The sequence below is a fragment of the Eutrigla gurnardus genome (assembly GCF_963514095.1).
Source record: "Eutrigla gurnardus genome assembly, chromosome: 12".
Lineage (NCBI taxonomy): Eukaryota > Metazoa > Chordata > Actinopteri > Perciformes > Triglidae > Eutrigla > Eutrigla gurnardus.
The window spans coordinates 299,388-315,598 of NC_139926.1; the positions used below are offsets into that span (position 1 = coordinate 299,388).

A 16,211-nucleotide genomic window follows, 5' to 3' on the forward strand; every position below is an offset into this window, starting at 1 on the left:
ACTCCACTGAGACGGCCCTCCTCACAGTGACCGAGTCCCTGCAAGACGCCAGAGCCTCATCCAAGTCCTCCGTTCTCATTCTCCTCGACCTATCTGCTGCATTCGACACAGTCAACCACCAAATCCTTCTCTCCACTCTGGCTGAACTTGGCATAACTGACTCTGCTCTCACCTGGTTTACATCATACCTGACAAATCGCACCTTTCAGGTCACATGGAATGGCTTCCACTGGCATGACCCACTTAACAACCCCCCCCCCCCCCCCCCCCAAAAAGCACTTCTATGTTCTTACCTATAGCACTTTGATCATAGCACTGTTGTTCTTAAGGTATGTTTGCATAACAGCTACTACGTCTGCTAAATGCTCGAAAAGTAAATGTAAATGTAAGCCTTCTCGTGATCATTCTTTCCATAAGCTCACATAAATTAGATGTTAATGCTATTGGCCTGTAACTTTTGACTTCAGTTGTATCCTTCCCTGGTTTTCAAATAGGAACCACTACAGAGTTTTTCCAGCACAAAGGCAATCTTCCTCGCTCCCAAATGTTATTATAGAGTTTTAAAATTCCATACTTAGCCACATCATCTATTTCATTAATCACCTTATAGCATATTCCATCTTTTCGTGGTGAAGCATTCCTGACTCCATGTAATGCTCTCCTCAGCTCAAATAAAGTAAAATCCTTGACAAGTACATTCTCACTAGTTGCCTGCTTTCCTAGTGTAGTGGGGAGGTCTGACTATGCCGAACCAACGTAGCTCACGTGCTCTTCATCCGGTCGGGAGGTTATTTAGGGACAACGGAAGCTGGGTACATCCTCTCCCTTTTTACTTCTGGCGCGACGCGGAAGCGTTAGAAGCAGTGTGACAGACGGCAGGAAATTGGTTGCGGTAGGTTCCTTATTCTATCAATAAATTGTCACTTAAATGTAACTTAAGAGCACATGAAAAATGTTATTTAAATCATGTGCATGTGTTCCCGTAGAGCCCAGTTTGAGATTGGTCAGAGAGCCGCCGTAAAGGCACACCATTATTTAATCTCGTCACTGTATGGCCACGGTGCAAGTTTGAGCAGAGTTTATGAATGTAAGTCATGCATTTGAGATATATTAAGAGGTTGGGACAAAATTAATGCATCTGTGATATTCAGTATATTTTCTTATTCCTCTTGTAGAAGGTGTCGTCACAGCATTAGGCAGGTCACCGGCCTGGTGAAACCTGGGTGAGCTTAAGGAACATCATATTGTTTACTTTTATTTAAATATAGTGTTTGCAAAAATATTCCTTAAGGTAATCTATTATGTATTGTGTTTATTTTTACAGGATTTCATGTGTATTATTTTGACTGTCGCTGTTTTTTCCCCCCCATACTAAGTCATTAAGAGTACTGAGCCTTTTTGTTTAATTTGTTTTGGTTATTTTGGTCGTTTTGTTTCTTTTGTTTGTTTGTTTTCCTTTTGGCATTAATTTAGGTTGGGCAGGTGCAATATATCGTGTGAGTAAGGTGTAAGCCTAAATCGTAGCGTGCGTGAGTGAGAATTATAGGCTCACTGTTATTTTAGAGAGGCCCTCTTGTGCGCTCATAGCTTATTGGCAGTGTGTGGAAATCTGTATATAGTGTGCCGTGATTTGTTTGTGTGCAGTGATATCTTTTGCCCTTTGGGTTTTAGTCTTTTTTTTGCCACATGAGTTGGGTCCTAAATACTATTACTACTGTCACAACCGAACAAGGACTTGAACCCAAATGCACGACTCAGGAGGCAAAGTTAAAAATAAACAAATCTTTTATTATTTAAAGTTCAACAGAAAATCACTCACAAGGAGGAAAAAGTCACTATTAAAGTACAACAGAAAATCTACTAACAAAACCAAAGGCTTGACAAAGTAGCAAATTAAAGTACAAAACCTGACAAGACGGGCTTGAAACAAAGGCTGAAAATTCTTGATGCGACGATGACATGGAGCTGGTTCACTGACACAGACAAGACGAACTGGCAACAGACAAAGGGAGACGCAGACCATATATACACAGGGTAATGGGGAACAGGTGGAAACAATCAGGGCAGGGAAGACAATCAGACTGGTGGGGAAAACACAAGGGGAAGGGCAAGTTACCTGAAACGAGGGGAGAGTAGAATTTCAAAATAAAGCAGGAAACCATAAGACAACATTGACACAAGACATTTAAACACCGCCAGCTTTCTTGGCCATGACAGTACCCCTCCCTCTAGGGACGGCTCCTGACGGACCAGGCCTCTGAGGGTGACTGTAAAAGTCAGAGATGAGGTCAGGGTCTACAATGAAGCTTGCAGGGACCCAGGAACGTTCCTCAGGAACGTAACCTTCCCAGTCCACCAGGAATTGCCTGCCCCGGCCCCTGTTGCGCACAGCAAGAAGTTTCTTAACGGAGTAGACACCCCCCCAGTCCACCATCTGGGGGGGTGGAGGGGGTTTGGCTGCAGGAACCATGGGGCTCTCCTTAACTGGTTTGACCCGGCTGACGTGGAAGGTTGGGTGAACTCTCAGGGGCCGAGGCAGACGCAGACGAACAGAGGAGGGGCAGATGACTTTCGACACAGGAAATGGACCCACAAACCGTGGAGCCAGTTTCCTGGAGACAACGTGGAGATGCAAGTCCCGTGTAGAGAGCCAGACTTTCTGGCCAGGTTGGTAAACCGGGGCAGGTCGGCGCCTCCGATCGGCAGCCCTCTTCATGCGGTCCACACAGCGTAGGAGGACCTTGCGGTCGGCTGCCCAGATGTGGTGGCAACGCCGGACCATGGTGTGAGCTGATGGGACAGTGATCTCCTTTTCTGCCTCAGAGAAGACAGGGGGCTGGTAACCAAAGACACACTGGAATGGTGACATACCGGTGGCTGAGGTGGGGAGGGAGTTGTGGGCGTATTCCACCCACACCAGGTTCTTGCTCCAAGAAGCCAGGTTCTGTGACACCAGACATCGAAGGCATGTTTCCAACTCTTGGTTGAGACGTTCTGTCTGGCCGTTAGATTCTGGGTGGTACCCAGAGGTGAGGCTGACGGTGGCTCCAATGAGTTTGCAGAACTCCTTCCAGAATCTAGAGATGAACTGGGGCCCCCGGTCTGACAAGATATCCTTAGGAAATCCATGGATACGAAACACATGAGTCATCATAACTTCCGCTGTCTCTTTGGCAGAGAGCAACTTGGGCAAAGGAATGAAATGAGTCATTTTAGAAAATCTATCCACCACTGTGAGAACAGTGGTGTTACCTTCAGAGACCAGGAGCCCCGTGACGAAGTCCAGAGAGAGCTCAGCCCAAGGACGAGTAGGAATGGGGAGTGGCTGCAGCAACCCCATCCATGCTCTGGAGGAGGTCTTGTTGCGGGCACAGATGGGGCATGCCTCCACATACTCCCGGACCTCTCGCTCCATGGAGGGCCACCAAAACCTCTGGGAAATGACGTGCATGGTTCTTTTGACACCCGGATGGCAGGTGAGTAGCGAGGTGTGAGCCCAATGGATAACCTGTGGACGCATAGTAACAGGGACAAACAAGCGATTCACCGGACAACCACTAGGTGTTAGGCTCTCACCATTAACTCGCTTCACCTCAGATTCTATTTGCCAAGTCACTGCTCCAACCACACGGTTCAGTGGTAGGATGGGCTCAGGTTCTTTGGCAGTAGGCTCAGGGTCAAACAGACGTGACAAAGCATCGGGCTTAGTGTTCTGGGACCCCGGCCTGTAAGACAGCACAAAGTTAAAACGATTCAAAAACAATGTCCATCTGGCTTGACGGGAGTTCAGTCTTTTAGCTTTGCGAATGTAGTCCAAATTTTTATGGTCAGTCCATACAACAAAAGGATTCTGCACCCCCTCCAGCCAATGTCTCCACTCCTCCAGAGCCACTTTGACAGCCAGCAACTCACGATTCCCAACATCGTAGTTCCTCTCAGCTGGTGAAAGCCTCCGAGACAGGAAGGCACAGGGGTGAAGCTTGTTGTCCTTCTCAGATCGTTGGGAGAGGACCGCTCCTGCCCCTTCATTGGAGGCGTCTACCTCCACCACAAACTGTCGGCTGGGATCAGGAACCGTGAGGATGGGAGTAGTGGTGAAGCGGGTCTTAAGCTGCTGGAAGGCCTCCTCAGCTTGAGGGGAAGAGCTCCCGTCAAGAGCACTGGCCTCTAATGGCTGGGATAATTGTTCAGTGTTCAAATAAAGTTTTTGGGCAAAATCCCAGTCCATGAGACTCTCATCAGCCACTGAGTCAATGAGCACCCCAAGAGAAATTGTGGTGTTGTGATGTTTTACCTTGATCTCCGATAAGGCTCGGGGAGGGAATTCAGAGGAGGACACGTGGCGAGGAGATGACCTTGCTGCCCACAATAGAAGCACCGTCCCTCCTGCAGACGGCGACAACGCTCCTCTGCGGACAGTTTGGCTTGTCCCAGCTGCATGGGTTCATCCTGCTGAGGAGCCGGTGGAGGGAAGTGTGTAGGGCTCTGCCAAGTGGCTGTGGAAGATGCAGTATGGGTCCGACGGCGATCAGCCGAAGATGTCACTTGGTTGCGGTTCCGCTTGTGCTCCTGTAAATGGTTGTCAGTTCTTATGGCTAGAGTTATCATAGAGTCTAAGGAAGGTGGTAGATCCAGAGGCACTAACAAATCCTGAATCTGATCAGAGAGTCCTTTAAGAAAAACGTCATAAAGAGCCGTGGAGTTCCATCCACTGTCAGTTGCTAGGGTCCAAAAGGGGATGGCATAATCACAAACTGAGTCCATACCTTGTTTGATGTTACTCAGTGCACAAGCTTTCTCTCGGTCAGATGAGATTGGATCAAAAGCCCCCGTCAGAGCCTCTATGAATTAATTGAGGGAACCACAGATTGGTGAACGGCGAGACCACTCAGCCGTAGCCCATGCCTTCGCTCTCCCAGTGAGATGGGAAACCATGAATGCCACCTTAGACCGTTCTGTGGGAAATGCTGATGGCAGGTGTTCATAGTACATTTCACAGTCAACGATAAAAGCACGGCATTTTCCAGACTCACCGGAAAACTTCTCTGGTGCAGACAGAGGAAGGGCTGTGGTAGGAGGAACCAGGACTGACAATGCTCCAGCAGCCGCTGGGGACGGTGTGGCTTCTGTGGCAGGGGGGGAGGGATTCTTTGTGAGGAGAGAGTGGATCTCTTGTACCTGGGCTGACAGGAGGTTCACATGAGTGGTCATGGCAGCTTTGAATTCCTCCTGACAGTTCGCTAGCTCCTTCACTCCATGATGCAGAGAGGACATCTGCTCCTCCTGCTGGTTGAGGCGAGCGCCTTGGGAGCCCAGCAAACACGGACGTGTCCGAGAGAGACAGATTGGGTCGTGATGACGTCCAATCACAACTAGTCCGATCAAGCCCAGAATATGACCATATCACAACCAATTACTTAGGCACAAAAGGACAATAAGTCCGATCACGACTGGTCTTGAACGTACTTGTTCGTCCGCGCGTACAGACATATTGTTGTGATATGGTCATATTCTCGGCCTGATCTGACTAGTTGTGATTGGACGTCATCACGACCCAATCTGGCTCTCAGGCATACAAAAACTTTTTAGGTGAAGAAAGTGCGTTTTTTATTTATTTAAAAAAAAAAATTATACACAGACACACACACACATTGATACAATGAACAGACAAACAACCATCAAAAAATTATATACATAAGAAAGTGGGAGTGATCTGACCTACGACCCCGCACGTGACGCATTTGTCCAACACGCAGTCACGCACCAGAGCAGCTCGGCACGCGCAGCGGTGGTAGCACAGCAGAGAGTAAAGTAAGTAACCTTTTCATGTTCTCGGAGTTGTAGTAAAATACTGTCACTGTCGGGCACACCGTCGGTAGAGAGGCTGCAAGTTCCTAAATATTGGTGTTTTGAATCAAACTAGCACGTGAACTACCATTTTCTCACTGAATTAACTAGGCCGCAAAGGCCTGCTGCTAGCTGCTAACAGTATTTCAGCGCACTCGGTATAGAGCCGGGAGGAATTTATTGCAGTTCAAATTGGGTCCCTCCAGAGCGATAGATATAACATCGCTCTGGGTCCCTCCTCTCGGGTTCAACTTTGTGGCCTCCTGCACCTGACAGAAGCAGTTGTCAGGACCGCAAACCGCAATATCGGCGGGCTTAGCATCCGCTGCTAACACTCGCTAGCATCCGGGACAGCAGCCCCCCTGCTTGGTGCTTCACCTGCTCTGTTGGCTGGAGAGAAAACATGGTTCTCCACCATCCCATATGCGCTAAAAAAAATAAATACAGCGTGGATGAAATAATTCTGATGATGAGGACGATGTAATGTAAATGAGTGTTTGGCGAAGGTAAACTGCATGATTTAAACCTATGATTGTTTGAAAAAAAAGGGGGTAACTATTTTTTTTTATCAATTCCAAATTAAATCAAAACAAAAATAATTTATTTCAACAAACAAAAAGTTACCTAGTGCTTATAGGTGAGGGGTGGACTCCAGACAAGTTGTTCAGGTGTGCTTGTGTCCATGGAGTTTTTCCTCAGTCGATGTGAGGGTCTAAGGACAGAGGATGTTGTTACGATGCCATGTAAAGCCCTTTGAGACAAACTGTTTGTAAAAACGGGCTATACAAATAAAATTGCCTTGCCTTGCCTTGCCTTGCCTTCTTGAAGTTGAGAAAAAGCAAAAGCGAAACGCTTTGCTACTTCAGGCACTCTGCCTGAGCCAAGGAATTCTTTTAAAAGCCTTAGGGCATATCTCAATGAGATAAAGGCTTTTTTAAAGACTTTCCTGGCCCAGTCAGAGTGCCTGAAGTAAGTGTTTAGCTTTTGCTTTTTTTAAATAATTTCTTATTCATTTAGATTTTATATGAAAACTAAAGTGTGGAGATCTTGCACTAAGAGTTTGAAGTTTTTGTTAATTGTGTTAATAACTGTATCTTTTTTTCCTTGCAGGATCACAAAAGACAAGAGGTAGGTCGTCATAACATGGATCGCAACTATAACCGTGACTGGAAACAGTCTAACAAGCGGCTCAGAGTTTTTATTGAGGAAGATGATGATAACATTGACACACTTGACAGTGACACATCAGGAGAGGGTGAGGAGGGTGAGGAGGCACCAGAGGGCGCTACCACTAGTGAAAGCAATTTACCAACAAGCGAGACATCACCTAGTGCTGCAGAAGTGGTTGATACTACAGCTGAGAACAATGATGTAAATCCAGTCCAGTCTGATGATGACATCGTTTATGACTATGGCTTCAATGAGCACATTCACTCAAGTGACTCTGAACCAGAACTTCTTGGTGCAAGTGCTGCTCCAGGAGTGGAAGTGCCAACGTTAGACCAAGAGCTGGCAAAGTGGGCTGTTGAAACAAGGCAAACCGATCATGCCATTAATTCACTCCTTGGCATTCTTAGAGGACATGGGCATAACCTTCCCAAAGATAAGCGTACACTTCTTGCTACCCCACGCCAAGTTGAAGTAAAGGACAAATGCAATGGGTACATTTATTACGGAGTGGAAGAAGGAGTTACCCGCTATCTGTCTGTATGCCCCGAGTTTACAGGAGATATAGAACTTTTTGTCAACATAGATGGGACTCCCCTTTTCAAATCTAGCAGAACAGAACTGTGGCCAATACTTGCCAAATTACATGACTCCCAGCCATTTCTAGTAGGACTGTTTTGTGGTGTAGGAAAACCAAAGCCTGTTGCAGAATATCTGCTAGACTTGGTTGAAGAGCTGAAGCACCTGCAGACCAATGGCATTATGTATGGTGGCGTAATGCACCGATTCACCTTGAGGGGATTTGTGTGTGATGCACCTGCCAGGGCCTTCCTGAAAAACATAAAGGGCCACAACGCTACTGAGGGCTGTGAGCGTTGTGTGGAAAAAGCAGTAAGGTCAAATAACAAACAAACATTCCTGTCCACAGCCACTCATGAATCTAGGACTGATCTTGGGCTCAGTCAACTTCAGTACCCAGAGCACCAACACGGCCCATCTCCTTTATTTGATGCTGGCATACTCTGTATTCAACAGTTTCCTCTGGATTATATGCACCTTATATGCCTTGGAGTGACGAAGAGATTGCTTGATGTCTGCAGGCTTAGACCAAGAGAGTGAGAACAGCTATCTGAAAGACTGGTAATGCTGCGGGGTGCCATGCCAGCTGAGTTTGCCAGACAGCCACGTTCTCTCAAGGAACTCGACCGATGGAAGGCAACAGAGCTACGGCAGTTCATTCTCTACACTGGGTCTGTTGTTCTCGAGGGTGTAGTTGATGATGCTTACTATGAACATTTTTTGACTCTCTCAGTAGCCACTTCCATTCTCCTGGAGTCTGACAATTCAAAGAGACAGACCTACATTTCCTATGCCAAGGAGCTTATGGAGCACTTTGTCAGAAACAGTGCAGAGCTGTACAGCAATGACTTCCCTGTGTACAATGTACATTCGTTGAGGCATGTGGCAGACGATGCAGCATATTTTGGCAGTTCATTGAATGACATCTCCTGCTTCCCCTTTGAAAACCACCTTCAGAGCCTGAAAAAAATGGTCAGGAAGAGCTGCAACCCAATTGCACAGATAACCAAGAGAGTGGCCGAAAGACAGCATGTTCAGAGTGACATAGTGCGCCCCAAATACAAAGGTCACTTTGTTTCAACAAAACCACCGAATTTCTGCTTCTTCCTTAAGAACGAGGACTTTGTCTTCATCCGAGAAAACAGACAGGAAGGCACAGTTGTTGTAGACCTGATTTCACAGGACAGTGCAGAGGACCTGTTTAAAAGACTCCAAGACGATAGATGTGGCATACATAAAACACAGCGTTTTGAATGGAGCTACTAGACAGTTATTACACAAAAATGATCTTTACCGGAAGTGTGTCTGTCTTCCACATTTGGAGGGTTATGCTGTCTTCCCCCTTCTCCATAATATGGAACAATGAAGCAACACAAAAAGTAAGATGATGCATTGATCAAATAATATGACTGGTATCAGTATATTAACAAATAATAACTAATATAGTAACACAAATACACTTACTTGCTTTCCTACTAACCCTACTAACCCCCACTAACCACAGAGGGTGACAATGAGAATGGCCAGTTTGTTAACTGTAAGTCATGAGTCCCTCAATTATTCTTTGACATCTTGGGGAACAATTAACAAATGTATGTGCATGTGTGAACATGATTGTACTCTGACTGTAACATGAATGCTTAAATCTGGTGCACTGTTAATTTCTCTCTACTCAACTTTCTTTACAGATGACGCAGAAAGAACACAGTTCAGGTTTATGCACTCAAACACACATGCTTCTTCTAGTTTTAATTTGAATTATACTTGCAGTATATAAATAAAAACATTTAATATGTCACTGCAGGAAAGAGAACCAAATTCCCTAAAAAGGATCCAGACTTTGAGTATGGTTAGTATGACTTATTGAATAATAGTTTATGTAGGCTTCACATTTTTTGCACAGATTTGATTGCATTATAAATGAACCTAATATATTCAATGGTTGTGTGCCCTAGAACTTAAAGACGATGATGACGTGTAAAAAGAGGGACAAGTAAGTACATTGTGTATATGGGGCTGCATTTGATGTTGTGTAGCACTTAAGCTTACTGTAGTATTCTTTTACCTTTTTCTTAAAGGAAAATTGACGGCTTTTCCTCCGCCACCGAAAAAATTTTGCTCCACAAAACAGGATGACACTGATCCCAAAGGTGAGTGTGTAAATCCAGTTTCTGGGATGATCAGGATTTTTTATTTTTCTCAAATAACTTAGAGTAAATCACCATGTTGTCATTGTTTGTTTCCTACAGTTTTCCTAATGCCATGACATCATTAGCTGTGTTCTATGATCATAGCTGCGTTTCCACTGCAGGAGTTCCTGGAACTGAACTTCTACAGGAACCGTCCTCTCACTCGGGCCTCTCGGTGGCTGTGTCTCCACTGCAGACAAGGACCAGCAGGGCTCTCTGGCGACGTGAAACCGTTTTGATCATCGCACAACTTTTTTCCCCAAGACACTTGGGGAAAAAAGCTGTGTTTTGTAATTGCCGTCTCGATCATCATGTAATCCCCTATTGCACAGAGGGAGTTGGGTGATACTAAAGGTGTTGGTTGCTGACAATAAATAGGTTTTTAGTTCGATGACACAACTTTTGTCTAGATACCTCAAAAGCTGGAGCCTCCACTTTAAAAAAGTTATCCAAACAAACAGCAGGAAAGAAGACCCCAGGTAAGCAGTTTACGTTGGTCTGTTTCATGACACCACAATAATCCATTCCTTACATTAAAATAAAAATATCAGTTATCCAGAATCCATTAATGAAAATGTACACTTTATCTATAGTAGAAGAAACGGAGAGCTCATCTGATGATCATCCAGCTGTGGCTCAAAGGAAAGGTATGTTTTTAATTAGTTACACAACAGTAAAGAGAATTGGTCCTATAGTGTAATGTTAAAGTTAGTTCAATTGCCAGGAAGAGTTATGGTTGATTTCCCCAAAAAATTCCTGTTTGATGAGATATCTCTGTCTGTCTAGATACCTCAAAAGCTGGAGACTCCACTTTAAAAAAGTTATCCAAACAAACAGCAGGAAAGAAGACCCCAGGTAAGCAGTTTACGTTGGTCTGTTTCATGACACCACAATAATCCTTACAATAAAATAAATGTCAGTTATTCGAAATCAATTAATGGACATTGACATGTTATCTTTAGTAGAAGAAACAGAGAGCTCATCTGATGATCATCCAGCTGTGGCTCCAAAGAAAGGTACCGGTATGTTTTTAATTAGTTACACAACAGTTCTGTCCATGCTTTTACACACAGTGCTCAGTAAAATGTATGAAAGACAGCTGCAGAGTTACTGACTCAGTATGTTTACATGCACAGCTTAATCGAGCTATGCTCATAGCTTTTTGAGCATAGCATTTGAGCATCTTGTTGATGTTCTGTCTTTGTCTCAATTTACATGCAACAGAGAAAATCGAGTAACTGACGGGTGTCCGCCCCCAAGGCAGCGATATGCGTTGGTTCAGCAGGTTAATACGGCCCCCCGTCCTGTTGACTTTTCTGTCACCTCGTAAAAAAACTAAATATAAACAACTTCATAAACTTAATAAATTCTCAACTACAGTTCCCGACCAGACACACCAGTCTTTCTCTCTCTCTCTCTCTCTCTCTCTCCTCTTTTTATAAAACACATCTCTCGCTGGTCGCACTGTGAAATGCACTGAATCTGCACTGACCCCGGGTTTTTTCTTTACTTGGCCGGTAGAACTCGTAAACGTTAGTAGGACAACAGGGTTTACATGCACTTCAGTTTTCCAGTTATAGTCAGATAAAGGCAATAATTTGGTTTTCAAGTATCATGTAAACGTACTGACTGCTGCACTTATTGCATAGCTCTGTATTCGTGAGCACACACAAGTGTCATAGTGGATGAAAAAAAAGGACTACATCTGGTTCATTATAACATAAAGATTAAGATTTAAGTTATATTAATGATATATGTATTGAAAGAAGAAAAAATTCTCTATCCAGATGCTGATACCTATTCCACTGAAAGCAGTGATATAGAGTTGCTGCCGGCTGCTCCAGTGCCTCAAGTGACACCATGTAAGTTTCACATGATGGCCTCTCACTTGTTGAAGTTGTTCAACTGTCAATTATGCTTTGTCAAAATAAAGGAAAGTTTGAGTAATGTAAGTAGTATGTAAGAATTAGCATGTAGGTTTCTGTAGAAGGGTAAACCTTTTCAGTGTTCCATTAAAAGTATTTCAGTGATCGCAATGGCAAGATGGTGTACATGCTAAAGCTATACTTTTCATTTAACTCCAAAGTCTCATGCAATAAAAGTAATATTTCTGAAAATATAATGTAATTAATTACTTTTCATATTGTGCTTATACTATAGTGAGAAGACCCCCAAGGAAAAGGTCAAGCCCGCAGCCAATCACTTCCACCACACCAAGGAAGAGGTCAGCAGTTGGCTTGCATCGGAGAACATCTCCTGGGAAGAGGGGGAGCCAAAGGCCACCGTCCCTTGGTTCTGCAAAAAAATCACCCAAGAAGATGCCAGGTAAGCCTAAAAAATATGCACCATCAAAATTCTTAACCACATTGTCTTTATTCTGAAAAGTTGCAATGTTTTTATAATTGCTCTGTTTTATTCCTCTCCTTTCAACTAAATCAAGCACCGGCCTTCCCAATGTCTCAGGAAAGTAAGTATAGCCATGCATATGTAAGTTGAACTGTATAAAAATGTAATGTTTTTGAAGTTATTGCATCAATAACAAGATCTCCTTCCATCTGTTTTCTGTTCCATCCTTATATTGTACTCCTCCTATATAATCCTTATATTGTAGTGCTAACAACTAAAACACTGAATTTACTGTATTTCCTCAAATCATAGCCGGGTCCTTCATTTACACAACTGCCCAATAGCCTTTATTTCTAAATCCCTATGTTTCTTTTTTATGGAGCTAGAACAGTCTCATAATTCATAAATGCACACATAAATTCATAAATGCACAAAAAAGATTTACAAATGTATTTGGGGATTTGTATATACATGTGACTCAAAACACAAATACATTTTCAATGCACACACAAATATGTTTCTTTTCATATGTAAGTAAAAAATATTCACATATAAAAAACAAGATTCATAAACATATTTCCAATGCACACACAAATCTAAAAAAAATCACAAATACATGAATGTTAAAGTATTTGCAATCTTCATCAAATACGCATTTGGGGCTTGTTACATTCATATATGAACTGTTGGACCTGTATTTACAAAGTGCTTTTAATTTGTAAACCTCCCTGCATTTGTGTGTGAAACTTTTGAGACTCCCCTGACGTGACTCTGATCCACAAATGCGTTTTTTCTAAGAGGAGGTTGTCTGTAGCCAATCAGATGTCTCCCTCCTTTACAGCCAATCACGTGAGTGTCTCCCCTCCTCCGGACGGCGGAGACGAAAGATGGCCTCTGGCAGTTCAAATGTAAGTAAAAAGTACTCATTTCTTGTGAATCTTTTACATAAGTCATATTCCAGAATTATGAATGACTGTTTAGCATGAATCGTGACGCTAAATCAGGTCTGAAACCTGTTTTCAGTGACAGAAAGTAAATGCATTCAGCTGTATTTTTTGTTTGACACTGAAATATAACAGGCGAAACATCGGAATTAATTTATTCACGGCCACATTAAGTTTAATTATTAACTTAACCGATTATCCATCTGATTATCCGTCCTGCTGCGAGCGAACAACTTCTATCAGTGGTGACTGACTGTATATAAAAGTAAAATATAGACTATAGTCTGAAAAAAGGACACTAGCCTTCTCACGGATTTATGTAAACATCTTGGATGTGTTTAACACAACAGCCTCATGTTCTAAGCTTAAGCTTACTTGTATAGTGTAGAAACTACATGATATGGAGAGAGAGTAGGTGAATTTGTTCAGATCATGTTGGGATGAAGTGAGACAATAATGTAGCGATGTTAATTATCGCGATAACGCACGGGATCTCGTCATATGCGCTTTGCATTGTTGGTAAAAGGCGGGAAGGCAACCATTCGGCAAATGTAGTTTAATGTCTTGAGAGTCACCATGTTACATTAATTTTAAATGATTGAGCTTACTTTGCTCACGTTTTATCAGCACGTGGTCATTTTTCCCCTTCTTTTTTTTAATTTTTATTTTAAATACAGCTAAAAAAAACTTTGTAACGCTCCTTTGGTCGTCTGTTTTAATTTGTTGTCCAACTGACACCGAACGAGAAGCCCCTGACTGCAGTGTGCAATTCACAGGCATGAGTTAACATGTGCGTGCATGAGAGACAGTGGGGGGAGGGGTAACTTAGCCTAGACGTTAATTAGCTCGCCCGGTGGAAATAATGCTCATTGATTCGAGTGGCAACGATGCCAGATCCGGTGGAAACGGGGTGAGTCGCGAGCGACCGAGCGCACCGAGTCAACCTCGTTGCCGTTAACGAGAACCGAGCCGCGGCTCCAAGAGGCTCAGCAAGCCGCTGTGGCACGGCTGTTAGCCGTTAGCACGTCATCCCCGGTGCCGTGTCAATATGCAGAGAGCCCAATATGCCGAACGCATGCACATCAATTAATATAGGCTAACGTTATAAGGACGTCTGGCTGCTGTTAACAGGTGAGTGACTGTAGAGCTGACACACTGTTTATACCCGAACTTTGTTCAGTAAAAAAATACAATGCTGCTGATAGTCTGCCTAACTTTTCTCGGTATTAACATTTAAAATAGTTTTATAAAAATGCGGTAAATTTAACCCGTTGTGCCCTAGTGTTAATTAATTCTGCACATATAATAGTGTTTCCCATATATTAATTTATTTGTGGCGGTGGCCACGAATAAATTCTCACCGCCACAAATGGATCCCCCCTAGCTCCACACAGCTCCGCTCACCCCCGCAAAACATGCGGTTTCAACGATTATTTAATGTTTTATTTCCTTCACTCGTGTGTTTCCAAACCGCTCTGAATGCATCATTACGTTTCGCCTTTTGTCGGACGGAAGCCCGAAACCAGAGCGATAGAAACAAGCAAACTATCAGACTATCAGCAGCATTGTATTTTTTTACTGAACAAAGTGTCAGCTCTACAGTCACTCACCTGTTGACAGCAGCAGCAGGTGAGACAGGAGAGGCAGAGTGAGCTGCTCCAATCACCTACAGACACTTCAGCTGTTTACATTGTTTCTCTCTCTGCGCTCATCAAGGCTGCTGAGCAAGGAAAAGCCAGACGTCCTTATAGCCGATATTAATTTATATGATTCATATAGGCTTATCAGCAACATTCAATTAACTAACTCGACTCCCTGTTGAGTGCTCATCTAATGTATGTTTATTGATATACAGTTTTGCAATGCCTAGAATTTTTCCCCCCTTGTTTTTCTGCAGATTGACAGACAAACCCAAAGACAAAATACCAAGTCAACTGGAGTCAGCTGATGTGAATGTGGGCTCAAGTTTTTGTGGTGAGAACAGGACTCTATACTTATACTTATGATAATTATAATAATAACTTCTTATCTCTTTTTGATATTTCATGAATGCATTTTCTAATCAAACACAATTTTTCATCACTACATATGAATTATTATTATTAAAGTTAGGGTTGGGGATCTTATTTTGTGGCATTCGTGGCAAGTAATGAAATGCTTTTGCTAAAGTAAAAAAAAATAAACACCACCACGTTGTTTTGGAGATCCTGTTTTTCCAGGATCTTTAATCCTACTTTTAATCTTCTTCTTTGTTTCCACTTTACAGTGAATGGTGCTTGAAGTGTTCGAGTGACAGAGTAAATGTGGCATTGTAAGGCCTGCCCTTCAGTTTTTCCAAGTAGGTCCCATCTTCTGCTACACTATAGAGTCAGACATTGTAGGAATAACAATCGCATTCCATGTGTGCATGCAAGCTGTCCATGCACTTTAAGATCGTGGAATGCACTTTTAATTCATTTGCATAGATGTCATGTTATTAAAACCAGTCATCATCATCATGGAGGTAATTTAAAAAAAAAAGATGATGATGATAAAAAAGGTACTGAACCGAACCGTGACCTCAAAACCGAGATATTTGTGTACCGTTATACTCCTAGTGTTAATGTGTAAAAGCAATACTCGACTTCATTAGGATGTTTCCAAATTTTCTATAGCAGAACCCAGATGAGTAACCATGCACAGTGCATGCCATGATATGGTGTGCAGATGTAGTTTTGATGTTAGAAATGTCTTCTAAAATCTGTCACCTGTTATTTAAAACTAATTTCATGTTGTTTCAGCTAAACGAAGAGTTCAAGCGCATCACAACCATGCCTCTCCAGTCCAGGTTTTTGGCGCAGCTTGACCTTCACTCTGAAAGTCTGCCGAGAGTGTTTAGAAAGCGATCGGGGGAGCAGGGCCAAAAGCTGAAGGATATAGCTGCTATGATGCAGGGATGCAAACTTGTCACCTTTCGGCGAAATTCGCCGTTTTTGTTCCGAAAAAGGTCATTTGTGTGATTCATGGAGATCTGCAATAAAAATATTTCGGGGGGGGGGGGGCGTCCAAGTAATCGGCGAACGCAAGCTGTCATAAATATTTATTCCAAGCTTGTTCGTTTGGCCAACCCGTGTAATCATGTCATCTTCGGGTCTGTAGC

The 16,211-nt window shown here is 43.2% G+C and overlaps 2 long non-coding RNA genes across 2 annotated transcripts; both read left to right on the top strand.

The window, feature by feature from the left end:
• The first annotated feature begins 9,824 nt into the window (after positions 1 to 9,824).
• LOC311021866 lies at positions 9,825 to 12,048 on the top strand. Its single transcript, XR_014598049.1, has 6 exons — positions 9,825 to 10,261; positions 10,376 to 10,429; positions 10,569 to 10,637; positions 10,745 to 10,798; positions 11,570 to 11,644; positions 11,943 to 12,048. It is a non-coding gene; the product is annotated as an uncharacterized lncRNA (long non-coding RNA).
• A 645-nt stretch (positions 12,049 to 12,693) lies between these two features.
• Positions 12,694 to 15,387, top strand: LOC311021867. The gene is made up of 3 exons (XR_014598050.1): positions 12,694 to 13,036; positions 14,970 to 15,046; positions 15,339 to 15,387. It is a non-coding gene; the product is annotated as an uncharacterized lncRNA (long non-coding RNA).
• The last annotated feature ends 824 nt before the right edge of the window (positions 15,388 to 16,211 follow it).